Here is a 20,411-nt window from a genome sequence, read left to right on the forward strand (position 1 = left end):
GCTTACGGCCATACCAGCCTGAATACGCCCGATCTCGTCCGATCTCGGAAGCTAAGCAGGGTCGGGCCTGGTTTGTACTTGGATGGGAGACCGCCTGGGAATACCAGGTCCTGTAAGCTTTTTGTCCCAGTAGAGCGTGCTCTTGTGTCATGGAGCAACTGCCTTTTATTTATCACCCTAATAATATCATGGATTGTTATTGGACTAAATGCAGTTTGTGTGCTGACCTGCCCTGCCCTGATCAAATCAAATAATGGACAGTGCGTTTCCCTCAAAATATAGGCAGTACATGCAGCCTTTGTTTTTAGTCTAGGAGACAGTCAATGTCTGTAGTCCAGTAGGGCACTATAAAATCCCTTCAATGTTTTGCCTGATTCCGTTAATTCCCAAGTTCCCTTTTCTCCGTTTAGATTTCCCCGTTGACCGTTTGTCCCTGTTTTGGCAGGTTTTCGCTCTCAAAAGTACACCTTTTTAATAGCAAAACAGCACAATTGGATGTTCTATGTCCACAACAATGTTTAAACCCTATCAGGTGACCATTTGTGAGGTCTGGGAAAAATGTAAGACATTTAGATTTTGGGGTGTAGTTACCCTTAAATGCAAGCGTGCACCAGGAAGAGACCTTTGTTTGGTTAAGCGGTGTTGCTGTAGAACAAATGGCCACTGGAGTGATGCAAATGATCACGGTATAATTCTGCCAAGCAGGCATAGGCTACTTTGTAGTTAACATTTACTTGCGAAGGTTTTGGGGAAAGCCATTCCTTCCCTACCAGAAGAAGGTTATCATTAGCATCATCGCTAACGGCTACACAAAGTGTAGACATACGCGCGTACCGCACACATGCACACAGACAGGGGCATTCCTGTGCCGTTTCAGAAAGTTCATGGAAATACGAATCACTGATGCATTTTGTTCATGTCTTATGATTGACTTGATCAAATGAATGCGTTTTCTAACAAGTTGAATAGATTTAGTTGATTTCTTACTAAGTTCAATAAATGTTTGAATATTGTTGAATTTCGGTTTAATGTCTGGATTCCGTGATTCGGTCCGCAACGCCTATTTTATAGGGCCCTAGTCAATGAACTTGTCATAAATCAACATAGGATATGCCCTCTTCCCCCAACAAGACTCAAATATATATATATATATATATATATATATATATATATATATATATATATATATATATATATATATATATATAGGAAATGTAAGCAAGGGTTGAGCTTCTTCAGTTTGTGTCACAAAGTGGATACGTTTCTGTGTCCCTTTCAGAGTGAGTGACACATTGACTTTATATAGTGTACCAAGAGTTGTTCCCTCGCTTACGGCCATACCAGCCTGAATACGCCCGATACAACAAATACAACATAATTACACCATCCTTATTCACTAATCAACATAAAATACATAATCTAATATAGACATTAGACATACTCCATTTCAGAAGTTAACCCTAACTCCCCCTCCTCCCTCCTCCATAGACACTAAAGTACTCCCCTTTATAAACATACTTTCAAATTTCTCTAGTTTTGCATTATACATTAATTCCACCTGCTTTCTTAAACCTGCTTTAAAGATTACCCAGACATTCACCTTTTTCCCTTCAAAATGTTTCATATTCCTTCTACAGTAAATTGCATACCTCACAAAACTCAAAACAATATTCAACAGGTACACATTCACACCCAAACATTTCCCCATTACTCCAAATAATATTAACCTATCCCATGCAAAACTTTCTAAAAACTCTTTTCTCCAGTGCCTCCACAACAAAAGTTTTTACTTCCTTGAAAAAACCTGTCAGACTTGGACATTCAACAAATAAATGCAACAAAGACTCTGGCTTCATCATACACACATCACATTCCCGCCGTACATCGCGGTTTATCTGATGTAAAATAATATTTGTGTATATACGATTATGCCGTATCATAAAATCCATGTTCTCACAATTTCGTTTATTCCCAAACAAAACCAAATTCTCCCACATCAAAGAAACATCCAAATCAATAAACATTTTTCTCCACATCCTCTCAGCCGCAGGCCTCACACACACAGACTTCAACATACACTTGTACAATCTTTTCTGTGTTACTTTTGATAATACTTGTTTCCCCGATCCTTTACCCACATAGAGACTTGGCAGCACATACAAGTCCTCATATTCCCCCCTCCCCATTTATCACTTTTATCCACTCACCCGGAATGCATAATTTAATTCTTTCGTATATCTGCAATACTAATTTTCTCTCCACTGTATCATCAAACTCCCACACAGTATCCAGAATTGCCTGCCCCCTTAAAAACCCCGGTATAACCTCGTAAAGAAAATCTTTTACCAATATTAACCCAGCCTTCATGAACATTTTGTTGTACAGCACCTTCCCACCACTCTCTATTTTCGGATTCAAAAACACAGGCTGATTAAATATGTTGTCCTTATTTGTACATGTGTACTCAATCTTAGGAAGAAATTCCCCCCCATGCCAAGAACACCTCTTTATAGAACTCAGGCAAACCCTCCAACATATCCTTCTTCCATGACATCAATAATCCACTTTCTTCACAACCCCCACTTCTGTACAAAAATGTTTAAAAAACCTTTTCCATCCATAATCTACCTCCCCATATAAGTATTTTTGCACAGTTTTTATTCTCATTGCTTTTCTCTTCACATCCAGATCCACCAATTTCAACCCCCATCCTTTAAATCCGAGATAAGAGTTGCCCTTGCAATCCTAGTCCCCTTCCCCTCCCATAGGAAATCTGTAACCAAACCATTGAATTCTTTTAACACCCATTGTGGCATATCCAACGAACCTAGAACATAGATACATTTGGATGCCACCAAAGAATTAATCACCACCACCTTCCCCCTCAAGAACAGTTTTCTTGCCTTCCAATAGGATAGAGTATGTTTTATTTTATTCAAAACCCCAGTCCATGTCTCATCTCTCGTCCCTTCTTTATCCACCCCCAAAACCACCCCTAAAGTCTTTATATAACCTTCAGCCTTTTTGAAAGGGAATCCACAGTCCACTTTTTCATCTATCCCCACATACATTATTTCAGATTTTTCAACATTAAGTTTTGCCCCTGATGCCTTGCCATATACCTCAAAACACTCCATTACATTCTTCACACTTTCAACATCTATCACAGTACATGTAGTATCATCCGCATATTGCTGTATAACACTCTCCCCCCATCCGGTATCCGTATACCTCGAATTAATTTGTTTGCTTTAATCATTGCTGCAAGCGGCTCCACCGATAAACTATAAAGAGCAGCTGATAACGGACATCCCTGCCTAACAGATCTCTCCAGAGGAAAAGAATCTGTTAAAATCCCATTACATTTTACTCTGCTCCTTGCATATCCATTCAGTAGTCTAATCCAACCTATCATTCTTTCACCAAACCCAAATTTCCCAAGTGTACGCAGTAAAAAGGAATGATCAACTCTATCAAAAGCCTTATTTAGATCCAAACTCATCACAAACCCCCCTTCCTCCCCCATATGCTTTATCACATCCCTTATTGTTCCCACTGTGTCAGAAATATCCCTCCCTGGTACACTATATCCTTGTGTCTCTGCTATTACTCCTCCCATAACTTTTTTAACTCTATTAGCTAAGACCTTGGCTAAGATCTTATAATCACAATTTAAAAGTGTCAACGGTCGATAATTATCCAAATTTACACGACTCCCTTTATTTTTATACAGTATGGTTAAAACTCCTGTGGCCAGCGAATCTGGCACCACTTGAGTCTTTTCAATATATTCATACAGTTTTCTTAAAATTGGAGCCAACAAATCTGCAAAAGATTTATAAAATTCCGCAGTTAGGCCATCAGACCCCGGACTCCTATTGCAATTAGCATCTAATATGGCCTCCTTAATGTCAGTTAGACTCATATCTTCATCACACATGTTTTTTTCCCCTTCTGTTAACTTAGTATCCACGTGTTCAAGCACCTTATCCATACAGGAATCATTAACCTCTTCTTTTTTTAAATAAGCATTCATAATATCTCTCGACCGTATCCAGAATCCCCACCAAATCATTAACCTTTTCCCCTTTATCATTAATTAACTCCGTAATATAAATCTTCTCTTGTCTTCTTTTTTCTAAATTCAAGAAAAATGAAGTACACCTTTCCCCCTCTATCGCATATTGCACTCTACTCCTTACAATCGCCGCATTACATTTCTTCTTCTCATATTCATCAAGTGCATCCTTAGCCAGTAAATAATCCTCCACCCCATGACCTTCATCCTTTTCTATACACTCAAGTTCATGTTTAACCTTCTTACGTAGTTCCCTCTCCTTCTTTTTTCAAAAAATAATTCCTCTTAACAGCATATTTTATAGTCAATTCCTTACATTTGGTTTTCAGCTCCTCCCACCACAACCCCATATTCACCTCCATTAACTGTTGTCTTTTGGCCTTCCCAATACATTCTGATATCATCTCAATATAATTGTCCTCCTCTAGCAAGCTATTATTTAAACACCACAGCCCACCAGATTTAGTATGTGTCCTTACTCCACAAGAAAATACCACCGCCGCATGATCACTAAAAGCTGTAAAAACATACTTAATTTCTTTCATAAAATTCCTTAAACCCTCATTTACTAAAACCAGATCTATTCGCGTCTGTTTCAACTCCCCTAAAACCACCTGCCTTCTAGAAATTCCTCTCTTGTTCGGATTCTCATCCCTCCATATATCAATCAAACTGTTTTCAAACATAATCTTCCTTAAGACCCCCTAGATACGTCATTTCTAAAAATAGCTCCCCTTTTCATATCTAATCTATTCATTTTAACATTAAAATCCCCTACTAAAATACAGTTACCCTTGCACCATTTCCCTACTTCTAAAAATAAATTATTTCGCTCTATCTCATTATTCGCGCATAAATATTTATAATCCTAAAAACCCTATTCATATATTCAAAATCCAAAATTAAAATCCTCCCATTATTATCATTATATATCTTCTTCACATTTTCTACTACATCCTTCCTTAATAAAATTGCAACCCCACTTGAATTTCCCCTGCCATTGTTAACATAAATAAAATCCCTCCATATTTTTTTTACTCCTAAAACACATGCATTATCCCAGTGCGTCTCTTGAATACATAAAATATCTGAATTCTTCATTTGTACTATTCTATTAAATTTTCCCATAGTTCTCAAACCATTTGCATTTATTGACATTATATTTACCATTCTAATAAATAATAAAATAGTAAAATATAATTTCATTATCCTCTACCTGTTATCCAGTTTCTTTCCTCTTCCACCCTTTCTCTCCCCTCTTCCCCCCGCTTTCCTCTTCCTGTATCCTTCCCTCGTTCTTTCAATCTTTTCTCCATCATCCGTGTCCGATATCTCCTCCAAGTCCATGTTATCCAGCCAACTCAACTTCTTGTCCCCCTCATCCGTTGTGCTCCCCATGTTCATCTCCGTCTCTGGTATTGTCATCGTTGTGCTCCCCGTGTTCATCTCCGTCTCATGTATAGCCGTCGTTGTCGTTTCTGTTATTGTTCTCAAACTCGAACCCCTCTCCATTTCTTCACCCCCGAGGTACTTGTTAGTACTGTGCTATCCCCCAAAACCTGTGAGTCCCCCGTGCTTCCCCCAGTCCACTCCCCCCTCCTCCTGAAAACTCCCTCTTCTTATTTCTGAGTCCATACTACTCCCAATTTCATTCATCTTCTGGTCCTTCTCCCTTCTTCCTTCCTCCGTCTCTCCACTCTCCACCACGTCCTCTCCTCCATCTTCTTCTCCTTCTTGCGACAATACAACTGCTTCCTCGAATAGTGCTTGACTCCCCTCTTCAGCCATAACCTCTCCACAGTTGCACTCCGCCAATCTCTTTCTGCATCCACCACAGAAATTCCTTTCCTTCTCTCCGACACATTCTCTCACATAGTGTCCTTGCTTGCCACATTTGAAACACTTAAATTCAGGGCAGTCTTTAACTATGTGCCCGGGTTGAATACACAAACGACACACTCTGACCTGTTTGTCATGAAGGACCCTAAAATATTCTGCTCCCTCCAACGTCTCAATTCTTGTAGAGTAAGGCAATGATGTCACTTTTTCTGTGAACTTGACTTTGCAAAAACGTGTCCCATCAACCACCTCCGTTCCTGGCCAAACTCTCCTCCTTATCTCCGAAACGGCTTCCACTCCCCAGCTACTCAGCTTACCCAGTATCACACCATCTTCTACATATACTGGGAGATTCATAAAAGACACCACCAATTCCTTCACATTGACATCTCTCGCCAAAATCCTGGTGTCCTTTATCCGTATTCCATCCATTAAACGTTATTTTCCTTTTCCGTTTCTCATCGTAACTTCATACTTTTTTTCTCCTTTCATTCGGCATCCCACCACCTCTCCACACCCCTCCTTAATTGCTCGTAGTAGTTCCATTGTCGTCACTTTGTCTTCTCCTACCAACTCAATTGCCACCGTGTATTCTTTTGCCATATTTCATTCCTTCTTTATCTTCATTTTTCTTTCGTTGCGCCCTTTTCGTTGTCTTTGTCCATTCCGTTTGTCATTTCCATGTTGTCCGTCATAGTGATTCAAAAAAGAATCCGAAAAGAAAAAACTCTCCCCCAAGCAGCAAAACTGCAAGGGGGGAAGACTAACCAAACTTAACAACTGCAAGAACAAACAAAAATATATTTCGAAATCCAAATAATTAACAAAAATAGCTCTCGAGCAAACACTCTTCAGCAAACACTCACTCACAGCTCAAAACTCGCACCTGTCGTCACTTCTCCAATCAGGATGGGCGTATTCAGGCTGGTATGGCCGTAAGCGAGGGAACAACTCTTGGTACACTATATAAAGTCAATGTGTCACTCACTCTGAAAGGGACACACAAAACGTATCCACTTTGTGACACAAACTGAAGAAGCTCAACCCTTGCTTACATTTCCAATATATATATATATATATATATATATATATATATATATATATATATTATATATATATTTATATATATTATATATATTATTATTTTTGAGTCTTGTTGGGGGGGAAGAGGGCATATCCTATGTTGATTTATGACAAGTTCATTGACTAGGGCCCTATAAAATAGGCGTTGCGGACCGAATCACGGAATCCAGACATTAAACCGAAATTCAACAATATTCAAACATTTATTGAACTTAGTAAGAAATCAACTAAATCTATTCAACTTGTTAGAAAACGCATTCATTTGCCCAAGTCAATCATAAGACATGAACAAAATGCATCAGTGATTCGTATTTCCATGAACTTTCTGAAACGGCACAGGAATGCCCCTGTCTGTGTGCATGTGTGCGGTGCGCGCGTATGTCTACACTTTGTGTAGCCGTTAGCGATGATGCTAATGATAACCTTCTTCTGGTAGGGAAGGAATGGCTTTCCCCAAAACCTTTGCAAGTAAATGTTAACTACAAAGTAGCCTATGCCTGCCTGGCAGAATTATACCGTGATCATTTGCATCACTCCAGTGGCCATTTGTTCTACAGCAACACCGCTTAACCAAACAAAGGTCTCTTCCTGGTGCACGCTTGCATTTAAGGGTAACTACACCCCAAAATCTAAATGTCTTACATTTTTCCCAGACCTCACAAATGGTCACCTGATAGGGTTTAAACATTGTTGTGGACATAGAACATCCAATTGTGCTGTTTTGCTATTAAAAAGGTGTACTTTTGAGAACGAAAACCTGCCAAAACAGGGACAAACGGTCAACGGGGAAATCTAAACGGAGAAAAGGGAACTTGGGAATTAACGGAATCAGGCAAAACATTGAAGGGATTTCATTGTGCCCTAATGGACTACAGACATTGACTGTCTCCTAGACAAAAAACAAAAATTGCGTGTACTGCCTATATTTTGAGGGAAACGCACTGTCCATTATTTGATTTGATCAGGGCAGGGCAGCACACAAACTGCATTTAGTCCAATAACAATCCATGATATTATTAGGGTAATAAATAAATGGCAGTTGCTCCATGACACAAGAGCACGCTCTACTGGGACAAAAAGCTTACAGCACCTGGTATTCCCAGGTGGTCTCCCATCCAAGTACTAACCAGGCCCGACCCTGCTTAGCTTCCGAGATCGGACGAGATCGGGCGTATTTTTTTTTTTTATATTTTATTATGAAAACCAGACAATTTTACATAATTTCAATCATCATTAAAGGGTGAACAATTCACCCTTTTACAAAATCAGAAAGAAAATACAATAAATCAACAATTAAAACACTCACCTAATCCAATTAATAATTAAACACAAGTTTTCCATTTGCTGAAATTCTAATAAATGTACTCCCCCACACAAATTCTTTTTCAAAGTTGCCCCCACCATATCTCTGCATTATCTCTATATTTCCCTCCAACATACTCTTAAAAAGTACCTCCACACTCACACATTTCCCTTCATAATGCCCCAAGTTCCTTCTTAGTCTTACAGCATATCGAGCATGACTTAAAACATAATTAACCAAATTAAAATTCAAAACTTTACTTTTCCCATTAATACCAAAAAGAAAAAAATCTCCTCCATTCCACCCCATTAAAAATCTCCTCCCCCAATGTTTCACTAAAAGCTCCTTTAAAAACTCATGAAAACCTCTTATTCTACTGCATTCAATGAAAAAGTGCATAAAGTTTTCCACCTCTATATGACAAATGTCACATTCTCTATTAATATTTCTGTTGATTTGATGTAAGACCACATTAGTAAAAATCCTATTATGTTTTATTTTAAAATCATTGTCTTCACATTCTATGGAGTTCCCCTTTACATTAACATTCCTCCATATTGACTTCACATCCAAATCTACAAAACCTCCGACCACACTTTCTCCGAAGCAGGCACTCTTATCTCTTTTAAAATACATTTACTATAGACTGTTTTAACTTTCAAGCCTGACAAATCACATTTCACTCCACCACTTTCATACAATAAAACCGGCAAACCCCTGGCTCTCTTAACCGCCCCTGTATTTATTAAAACACCCCACTCCTTCGGAATGCACCCTAAAATTCTCTTATACATATTTTCTACTGTAGTTTTGCTTATTTCATCATCAACCTCAACAACATTGTCATAAATAGCTTGTACCGGTAGAAACCCCGGCCTGACCTCATACAGAATGTCACCAATCTGTCGCATCCCAGCTCTCATAAAATATTTACAATACAACATTGTATTATTATATTTGATCTTTGGATTCAAAAAGATAGGCTGATTTAAAATATTTTCCAAACTGTTACATTCATAAGAAATGTGTGGTAAAACCTGCCCCCAGGCCTCGAAAACTTCCTTATAAAACAAAGGTATATTTCCCAACATTTCTTGTTTTACACTCATTAATAAACCATTATCCCCTATCCTCCCAACCTCCTGCAAATACTCTGCAAAAAACTTTTTCCACCCGTAATCTAATTCCCCATATAAATACTTCCGAACCATTTTCACTCTTATTGCTATTTTCCTCACCCTTAAATCCACTAACTTCAAGCCCCCCTCCTCATAACCCGCAATCAATGTTTTAAAAGCGATTTTCGCCCCCTTCCCATCCCATAAAAATTCAACTAAAATCTTATTCATTTCAATTAAAACCCATTCTGGCACATCTAAGACATTCATGACGTGAATACAAATTGACATCAGTAAAGAATTTATAACAATAACCTTCCCCTTTAATTTTAACAACCTCCCCTTCCACATATTTACAACCTTTCTGACTTTATTTATCACCCCACTCCATGTCAAATCCCTAGCTTCTTTTTCTTTTACACCTAAAAAAACTCCTAACACCTTAAAATATTCTTTGGCCTCATTAAAAGGAAAATTCCCCTCATTTACCTTCCCAATATACATTACAACAGACTTTTCCATATTAACTTTAGCTCCTGATGCTCTTCCATATACTTTAAAACCTTCTATTACCCTTTTTACACTGTCCTCATCTCTAACTGTTATAGTTGTGTCATCTGCATATTGGTGAATCAAACTAAATCCCCCCTGTGGAGTCTGTACACAATTAATAAAATTATCCTTCTTAAGAAAAGCCGCTAAAGGCTCAGCTGATAAAACATACAATAAAGCAGATAAAGGACATCCCTGTCTCACAGATCTCTCCAGAGTAAAAGAATCGGTTAAAACCCCATTGCATTTCACCCTACTTTTTGCATTTCTATATAATAATTTAATCCACCCTATTATTTTATTACCAAAGCCAAATCTTTCCAAGACCCTAAACATAAAATCATGTTCTACTCTATCAAAAGCCTTATTTAAATCTATGCTTAAAACAATACCTCCTATCTTATCCCCGTTCATTTTGTGTATCACGTCTCTAATCGTATTAATTGTGTCAGCTATATCTCTCCCAGGAACACTATAATTCTGTGTTGGTGCTATAATATCATGTAAAACTCTCTTCATCCTATTCGCTAAAATTTTGGCTAAAATCTTGTAATCCACATTTAATAAACTAATTGGCCTATAATTTTCCAATTTCACCTTACTCCCTTTGTTTTTATATAAAATAGTTATCATTCCTGTCACCATTGATTCTGATACACAATCATTCTCCTCCATATAGTGATAAACCTCCAATAAAATAGGTGCTAAAAGACTTTCATAAACTTTATAAAACTCTGCAATGATACCATCTACACCAGGGCTCTTATTCACCTGTAAACCCTTTATCGCATCCATCACTTCATTTACTGTAATCTTCCCATCACACATCACCTTATCTTCTCCATTAATTTTCACCTCCACACTATCTAAAATCTCCTGTACACACCCCTCATCCACCTCCCCTTTTTTAAATAAGTCCTTATAAAAACTCTGCACTGTCTCTAAAATCTCTACATAATCATCTACTACTTCCCCCTTTACATTTTCAATCTGTCTAAGATATGTTCTTCTTTGAGTACTCTTCTCTAATCCAAGAAAAAAGAAGTGCATTTCTCCCCTCCAAAAAATACTTTGCTTTGCTTCTTATAATGGCCCCCATACACTTATCCATGTCATATTTACTCAATTTTGCTCTCAACTCTAAAAACTTTTCTATATTATAATTAGGTTCACTGTCACACTTCCCCATTTCCTCAACCAATTTGGCTCTCAACTCATTTTCTTTTCTTTTCATCCTGCCTCTCTTTTGCCTTGCATATCTTATACTAAAACCTTTTATTTTTTCCTTAACCTTGTCCCACCATACACACTTATCCTCCCCTTTCTGCTTATCCTCCATTTCACATATTATCAAAGATTTAAGTTGTTTACAATAATCCTCATCCCCCAAATAACTCGCATTCATACACCATGTACCACCTCCTATTCTTTCTTTGTCTAAACCCACCGAGAAATTTAAACATGCATGATCACTGAGTGTTGTAAATACATACTTAACATCTTTCATACAATCCCTTAAATCTTCTTTAACTAAAATCAAATCTATTCTGGTTTGTTTTAACTCCCCTAAAACCACCTGCCTTCTAGAAAATTCTCGTTTATCGGGATTGTCATCTCTCCATATGTCAATAAGTTTTTTCTCAACCATCATTTTCTTTAAAACCCCTCTAGATGCATCATTTCTAAAAGCAGCTCCCTTGTCATATCTAATCTGTCCAATTTCACATTAAAATCCCCCACCACGATGCAATTTCCCACACTCCATCGTCCCACTTCGACAAATAAAACCTTGCGCTCTATTTCATTATTTGGCGCATAAACATTTATAATTCTAAACTTCATATCCATATACTCAAAATCTAAAACTAAAATCCTCCCATTATTATCATCATGTACATGTACCACTTTATCCACCACATCCTTTCTCACTAGAATAGCAACCCCACTAGAATTCCCTCTACCATTATTAACAAAAATAAAATCCCTCCATATTTGTTTTACTTTCAATACACAATCATTGTCCCAATGCGTCTCTTGTAGGCATAAGATATCCACATTCTTCATTTGAACTATATTTTGAAATTTATCCATCGTCCTTAAACCATTTACATTTAGGGACACAAACTTAACCATTTCAAAAAATAATAAAATGAAAAGAAATACCTTCATTGTCCTCTACTTTTTGTCCTGTTTCTTTCCTCTTCTATCCTTCTTCTCCCCCGCCGTCGCTTTCCTCTTCCTGTAGCTTTCCCTTAGTTTTTCTACCTTTGCCCCTTCGTCCGTATCAGATATCTCCTCCAAGCCCATTTCGTCCAACCAACTCAAGTTCTTTACTCCCACATCCGTTGTGCTCCCCGTATCTCTCTCCGTCTCTGGTATTGTCGTCAAACTCAAACTGCCCTCCATGTCTTCACCCCTGCGGTACTCGCAGGGCCTGAGCTTTCCCCCAAAATCTGCGCGTCCCCAGTGCCTCCACCCAGCCCGATCCCCCCCCTCCTCCTGTAAACTCCCTCTTCTCATCTCTGAGTCCAAGCTGCTCCCTATTTCGTCTGCCTTTTGCTCTTCCATCTCTCCACCTTCCTCCACATCCTCTTCCCCATCCTCTTCTTCTCCTCCCGGTGATACATCAGCTTCCATTAAGAGGTCCTGGCTCTCCTCCTCACTTACAACCTCTCCACAGTTGCACTCATCGGTTCCCTTCCGACATCCTGCGCAAACTGCCCTATCCCTCGCTCCAGCACATTCCCTCGCATAGTGTCCCTGGTTTCCGCACTTAAAACACCTAAAGTCAGGGCAGTCCTTTAAAATATGTCCAGGTTGAATACACAGGCGACATACCCTAACCTGCTTGTCATGAATCACCCTGAAATATTCACCACCCTCCATTGTCTCGAACTTAGTGGAATACGGCAAGGACTGCACGGTGTCCGTGAACTTTACCTTACAGTATCTTGTCCCATCCACGATTTCCGTACCCGGCCAGACTCTCCTTCTGATTTCTGAGACCGCAGCTACACCCCAGATCCGCAGTTTATCCAGTATAGCTCCGTCTTCGATATAAACTGGCAAATTCATAAACGAGACTATGAGTTCGTTTGCCATCATATCTCTCGCCATTACCTTCGTGTTCTTAATCATGAACCCATCCATTAAACACTCTTTTCCATTTTCATCCCCCATCGTGACTTCGTATTTCCTTTCTCCTTTTATTCTGCACCCCACCACCTTTCCGCACACATCTTTAATTGATCTTAGTAATTCCATCGTCGTTATCTTGTCTTCTCCCATCAATTCCACTGCCACTGTTCGTTCCTTGCCGTATTTTGAGCCACCTTCAGGTCCAAGTTTTGTCCGTTGCGCATTGCCTTTGTCTTTATCCGTTCCATTATTCTTTGCCATGTTGTCCGTCATTAACCAAACAGAAAAAAAGTCTCAAAAAACTCACCCCCAAGCAGCAGAACTGCAAGGGGGGGAAAAAACTAACTAACCTTAAACTTAATTGAATTCAAAATCAAACAAATGTCCTTCAATAAACTAAGAAACTCAAGCAAATAGTTCTCTCCCAAACACTCACTTACAGCTTAATCACCTGCACCTGTCTCACTCAACTCACCGGAAGGGCGTATTCAGGCTGGTATGGCCGTAAGCGAGGGAACAACTCTTGGTACACTATATAAAGTCAATGTGTCACTCACTCTGAAAGGGACACAGAAACGTATCCACTTTGTGACACAAACTGAAGAAGCTCAACCCTTGCTTACATTTCCAATATATATATATATATATATATATTTGAGTCTTGTTGGGGGGGAGAGGGCATATCCTATGTTGATTTTTGACAAGTTCATTGACTAGGGCCCTATAAAATAGGCGTTGCGGACCGAATCACGGAATCCAGACATTAAACCGAAATTCAACAATATTCAAACATTTATTGAACTTCGTAAGAAATCAACTAAATCTATTCAACTTGTTAGAAAACGCATTCATTTGCCCAAGTCAATCATAAGACATGAACAAAATGCATCAGTGATTCGTATTTCCATGAACTTTCTGAAACGGCACAGGAATGCCCCTGTCTGTGTGCATGTGTGCGGTGCGCGCGTATGTCTACACTTTGTGTAGCCGTTAGCGATGATGCTAATGATAACTTTCTTCTGGTAGGGAAGGAATGGCTTTCCCCAAAACCTTCGCAAGTAAATGTTAACTACAAAGTAGCCTATGCCTGCCTGGCAGAATTATACAGTGATCATTTGCATCACTCCAGTGGCCATTTGTTCTACAGCAACACCGCTTAACCAAAGTCTCTTCCTGGTGAACGCTTGCATTTAAGGGTAACTACACCCCAAAATCTAAATGTCTTACATTTTTCCCAGACCTCACAAATGGTCACCTGATAGGGTTTAAACATTGTTGTTGACATAGAACATCCAATTGTGCTGTTTTGCTATTAAAAAGGTGTACTTTTGAGAGCGAAAACCTGCCAAAACAGGGACAAACGGTCAACAGGGAAATCTAAACGGAGAAAAGGGAACTTGGGAATTAACGGAATCAGGCAAAACATTGAAGGGATTTTATAGTGCCCTAATGGACTACAGACATTGACTGTCTCCTAGACTAAAAACATTCAATTTACATTCAATCTTAAATAAACATGCCCCATTCAAAAAATACAGAACTAAGAACCGATATAGCCCCTGGTTCTCCTCAGACTTGACTGCCCTTGACCAGCACAAAAACATCCTGTGGCGTACAGCATTAGCATCAAATAGCCCCCGCGATATGCAACTTTTCAGGGAAGTTAGGAACCAATATACACAAGCAGTCAGGAAAGCAAAGGCTAACTTTTTCAAACAGAAATTTGCATCCTGGTGCACTAACTCCAAAAAGTTTTGGGACACTGTAAAGTCCATGGAGAATAAGAGCACTTCCTCCCAGCTGCCCACTGCACTGAGGCTAGGAAACACTATCACCACCGATAAATCTACAATAATCGAGAATTTCAACAAGCATTTTGCTACAGCTGGCCATGCTTTCCATCTGGCTACCACTAACCCGGCCACCAACTCTGCACCCTCTGCCTGCAACTTGCCCATGCCCCCCCGCTTCTCCTTCACACAAATTCAGACAGCTGATGTTTTGAAAGCGCTGCAAAATCTGGACCCCCTACAAATCAGCTGGGCTAGACAATCTGGACCCTTTCTTTCTAAAACTAGCCGCCGAAATTGTCGCAACCCCTATTACTAGTCTGTTCAACCTCTCTTTCATAACGTCTGAGATCCCCAGAGATTGAAAGCTGCTGCGGTCATCCCCCTCTTCAAAGGGGGTGACACTCTAGATCCAAACTGCTACAGACCCTATATCCATCCTGCCCTGCCTTTTCGAAAGTATTCGAAAGCCAAGTTAACAAACAGATCACCGACCATTTCGAATACCACCGTACCTTCTCCGCTATGCAATCCGGTTTCCGAGCTGGTCACGGGTGCACTTCAGCCACGCTCAAGGTCCTAAACGATATTATAACCGCGATTGATAATAGACAGTACTGTGCAGCCGTCTTCATCGACCTGGCCAAGGCTTTCGACTCTGTCAACCACCGCATTCTTATTGGCAGACTAAATAGCCTTGGTTTCTCAAATGACTGCCTCGCCTGGTTCACCAACTACTTCTCAGATAGAGTTCAGTGTGTCAAATCGGAGGGCCTGTTGTCTGGACCTATGGCAGTCTCTATGGGGGTGCCACAGGGTTCAATTCTTGGGCCAACACTTTTCTCCGTGTATATCAATGATGTCGCTCTTGCTGCTGGTGACTCTCAGATCCACCTCTACGCAGACGACACCATTTTGTATACATCTGGCCCTTCATTGGACACTGTGTTAACAAACCTCCAAACGAGCTTCAATGCCATACAACAATCCTTCAGTAGCCTCCAACTGCTCTTAAACACTAGTAAAACTAAATGCATGCTTTTCAATCGAACGCTGCTGGCACCCGCCCACCCGACTAGAATCACCACTCTCGACGGGTCTGACCTAGAGTATGTGGACAACTACAAATACCTAGGTGTCTGGTTAGACTGTAAACTCAACTTCCAGACTCACATAAAGAATCTCCAATCCAAAGTTAAATCTAGAATCGGCTTCCCTATTTCGCAACAAAGCCTCCTTCACTCATGCTGCCAAACATGCCCTCGTAAAACTGACTATCCTACCGATCCTTGACTTCGGCGATGTCATTTACAAAATAGCCTCCAACACTCTACTCAGCAAATTGGATGTAGTCTATCACAGTGCCATCCGTTTGTCTCCAAAGCCCCATACACTACCCACCACTGTGACCTGTACGTTCTTGTTGGCTGGTCCTCACTACATGTTCGGGTCGTCAAACCCACTGGCTCCAGGCCATCTATAAATCACTGCTAGGCAAATCCCCGCCTTATCTTAGCTCATTGGTCACCATAGCAGCACCCACCCGTAGTCTGCGCTCCAACAGGTATATCTCACTGGTCATTCCCAAAGCCAACACCTCCTTTGGCCGCCATTCCTTCCAGTTCTCTGCTGCCAATGACTGGAACGAATTGCAAAAATCTCTGAAGCTGGAGACTCTTATCTCCCTCAATAACTTTAAGCATCAGTTGTCAGAGCACCTTACCGATCACTGCACCTGTAAACAGCCCATCTGAAATTAGCCCACCCAACTACCTCATCCCTATATTGTTATTTATTTTGCTCTTTTGCACCCCAGTATCTCTATTTGCACATAATCTCTTGCACATCTAGCATTCCAGTGTTAATACTATTGTAATTATTCTGCACTATAGCCTATTTATTGCCTTACCTCCATAACTTGCTACATTTGCACACACTGTATATATATTTTCTGTTGTATTTCTGACTTTATGTTTTTTACCCCATATGTAACTCTGTGTTGTTTTTATTGCACTACTTTGCTTTATCTTGGCCAGGTCGCAGTTGTAAATGAGAACCTGTTCTCAACTGGCTTACCTGGTTAAATAAAGGTGAAATAAAAAAAATAAAAAATAAAAACAAAGGCTGCATGTACTGCCTATATTTTGAGGGAAACGCACTGTCCATTATTTGATTTGATCAGGGCAGGGCAGGGCAGCACACAAACTGCATTTAGTCCAATAACAATCCATGATATTATTAGGGTGATAAATAAAAGGCAGTTGCTCCATGACACAAGAGCACGCTCTACTGGGACAAAAAGCTTACAGCACCTGGTATTCCCAGGCGGTCTCCCATCCAAGTACTAACCAGGCCCAACCCTGCTTAGCTTCCGAGATAGGACGATATCAGGCGTATTCAGGCTGGTATGGCCGTAAGCGAGGGACCAACTCTTGGTACACTATATAAAGTCAATGTGTCACCCACTCTGAAAGGGACACAGAAACGTATCCACTTTGTGACACAAACTGAAGAAGCTCAACCCTTGCTTACATTTCCAATATATATATATATATATATATATATATATATTTGTGTCTTGTGGGGGGGAAGAGGGCATATCCTATGTTAATTTATGACAAGTTCATTGACTAGGGCCCTATAAAATAGGCGTTGCGGACCGAATCACGGAATCCAGACATTAAACCGAAATTCAACAATATTCAAACATTTATTGAACTTCGTAAGAAATCAACTAAATCTATTCAACTTGTTAGAAAACGCATTCATTTGCCCAAGTCAATCATAAGACATGAACAAAATGCATCAGTGATTCGTATTTCCATGAACTTTCTGAAACGGCACAGGAATGCCCCTGTCTGTGTGCATGTGTGCGGTGCGCGCGTATGTCTACACTTTGTGTAGCCGTTAGCGATGATGCTAATGATAACCTTCTTCTGGTAGGGAAGGAATGGCTTTCCCAAAAACCTTCGCAAGTAAATGTTAACTACAAAGTAGCCTATGCCTGCCTGGCAGAATTATACCGTGATCATTTGCATCACTCCAGTGGCCATTTGTTCTACAGCAACACCACTTAACCAAACAAAGGTCTCTTCCTGGTGCACGCTTGCATTTAAGGGTAACTACACCCCCAAAATCTAAACGTCTTACATTTTTCCCAGACCTCACAAATGGTCACCTGATAGGGTTTAAACATTGTTGTGGACATAGAACATCCAATTGTGCTGTTTTGCTATTAAAAAGGTGTACTTTTGAGAGCGAAAACCTGCCAAAAACAGGGACAAACGGTCAACGGGGAAATCTAAACGGAGAAAAGGGAACTTGGGAATTAACGGAATCAGGCAAAACATTGAAGGGATTTTATAGTGCCCTAATGGACTACAGACATTGACTGTCTCCTAGACTAAAAACAAAGATTGCATGTACTGCCTATATTTTGAGGGAAACGCACTGTCCATTATTTGATTTGATCAGGGCAGGGCAGGGCAGCACACAAACTGCATTTTGTCCAATAACAATCCATGATATTATTAGGGTGATAAATAAAAGGCAGTTGCTCCATGACACAAGAGCACGCTCTACTGGGACAAAAAGCTTACAGCACCTGGTATTCCCAGGCGGTCTCCCATCCAAGTACTAACCAGGCCCAACCCTGCTTAGCTTCCGAGATCGGACGAGATCAGGCGTATTCAGGCTGGTATGGCCGTAAGCGAGGGACCAACTCTTGGTACACTATATAAAGTCAATGTGTCACCCACTCTGAAAGGGACACAGAAACATATCCACTTTGTGACACAAACTGAAGAAGCTCAACCCTTGCTTACATTTCCAATATATATATATATATATATATATATATTTGTGTCTTGTGGGGGGGAAGAGGGCATATCCTATGTTAATTTATGACAAGTTCATTGACTAGGGCCCTATAAAATAGGCGTTGCGGACCGAATCACGGAATCCAGACATTAAACCGAAATTCAACAATATTCAAACATTTATTGAACTTAGTAAGAAATCAACTAAATCTATTCAACTTGTTAGAAAACGCATTCATTTGCCCAAGTCAATCATAAGACATGAACACAATGCATCAGTGATTCGTATTTCCATGAACTTTCTGAAACGGCACAGGAATGCCCCTGTCTGTGTGCATGTGTGCGGTGCGCGCGTATGTCTACACTTTGTGTACCCGTTAGCGATGATGCTAATGATAACCTTCTTCTGGTAGGGAAGGAATGGCTTTCCCCAAAACCTTCGCAAGTAAATGTTAACTACAAAGTAGCCTATGCCTGCCTGGCAGAATTATACCGTGATCATTTGCATCACTCCAGTGGCCATTTGTTCTACAGCAACACCACTTAACCAAACAAAGGTCTCTTCCTGGTGCACGCTTGCATTTAAGGGTAACTACACCCCAAAATCTAAATGTCTTACATTTTTCCCAGACCTCACAAATGGTCACCTGATAGGGTTTAAACATTGTTGTGGACATAGAACATCCAATTGTGCTGTTTTGCTATTAAAAAGGTGTACTTTTGAGAGCGAAAACCTGCCAAAACAGGGACAAACGGTCAACGGGGAAATCTAAACGGAGAAAAGGGAACTTGGGAATTAACGGAATTAACGGAATCAGGCAAAACATTGAAGGGATTTTATAGTGCCCTAATGGACTACAGACATTGACTGTCTCCTAGACTAAAAACAAAGATTGCATGTACTGCCTATATTTTGAGGGAAACGCACTGTCCATTATTTGATTTGATCAGGGCAGGGCAGGGCAGAACACAAACTGCATTTTGTCCAATAACAATCCATGATATTATTAGGGTGATAAATAAAAGGCAGTTGCTCCATGACACAAGAGCACGCTCTACTGGGACAAAAAGCTTACAGCACCTGGTATTCCCAGGCGGTCTCCCATCCAAGTACTAACCAGGCCCAACCCTGCTTAGCTTCCGAGATAGGACGATATCAGGCGTATTCAGGCTGGTATGGCCGTAAGCGAGGGACCAACTCTTGGTACACTATATAAAGTCAATGTGTCACCCACTCTGAAAGGGACACAGAAACGTATCCACTTTGTGACACAAACTGAAGAAGCTCAACCCTTGCTTACATTTCCAATATATATATATATATATATATATATATATATATTTGTGTCTTGTGGGGGGGAAGAGGGCATATCCTATGTTAATTTATGACAAGTTCATTGACTAGGGCCCTATAAAATAGGCGTTACGGACCGAATCACGGAATCCAGACATTAAACCGAAATTCAACAATATTCAAACATTTATTGAACTTAGTAAGAAATCAACTAAATCTATTCAACTTGTTAGAAAACGCATTCATTTGCCCAAGTCAATCATAAGACATGAACACAATGCATCAGTGATTCGTATTTCCATGAACTTTCTGAAACGGCACAGGAATGCCCCTGTCTGTGTGCATGTGTGCGGTGCGCGCGTATGTCTACACTTTGTGTACCCGTTAGCGATGATGCT

General features: G+C 40.1%; 4 non-coding genes across 4 annotated transcripts; 1 reads left to right on the forward strand and 3 right to left on the reverse strand.

Annotated features, from left to right (window-relative positions):
* On the forward strand, positions 1 to 119 carry LOC121555575. Its single transcript, XR_005997945.1, has one exon. It is a non-coding gene; the product is annotated as a 5S ribosomal RNA (ribosomal RNA).
* A 17,082-nt stretch (positions 120 to 17,201) lies between these two features.
* LOC121555574 lies at positions 17,202 to 17,320 on the reverse strand. Its single transcript, XR_005997944.1, has one exon. It is a non-coding gene; the product is annotated as a 5S ribosomal RNA (ribosomal RNA).
* Positions 17,321 to 18,493: 1,173 nt separating this feature from the next.
* Positions 18,494 to 18,612, reverse strand: LOC121555571. Its single transcript, XR_005997943.1, has one exon. It is a non-coding gene; the product is annotated as a 5S ribosomal RNA (ribosomal RNA).
* A 1,176-nt stretch (positions 18,613 to 19,788) lies between these two features.
* On the reverse strand, positions 19,789 to 19,907 carry LOC121561801. Its single transcript, XR_006659436.1, has one exon. It is a non-coding gene; the product is annotated as a 5S ribosomal RNA (ribosomal RNA).
* Between the last annotated feature and the right edge of the window lie 504 nt (positions 19,908 to 20,411).

This window comes from Coregonus clupeaformis, unplaced genomic scaffold, assembly GCF_020615455.1.
Source record: "Coregonus clupeaformis isolate EN_2021a unplaced genomic scaffold, ASM2061545v1 scaf1291, whole genome shotgun sequence".
NCBI classification, from domain to species: domain Eukaryota; kingdom Metazoa; phylum Chordata; class Actinopteri; order Salmoniformes; family Salmonidae; genus Coregonus; species Coregonus clupeaformis.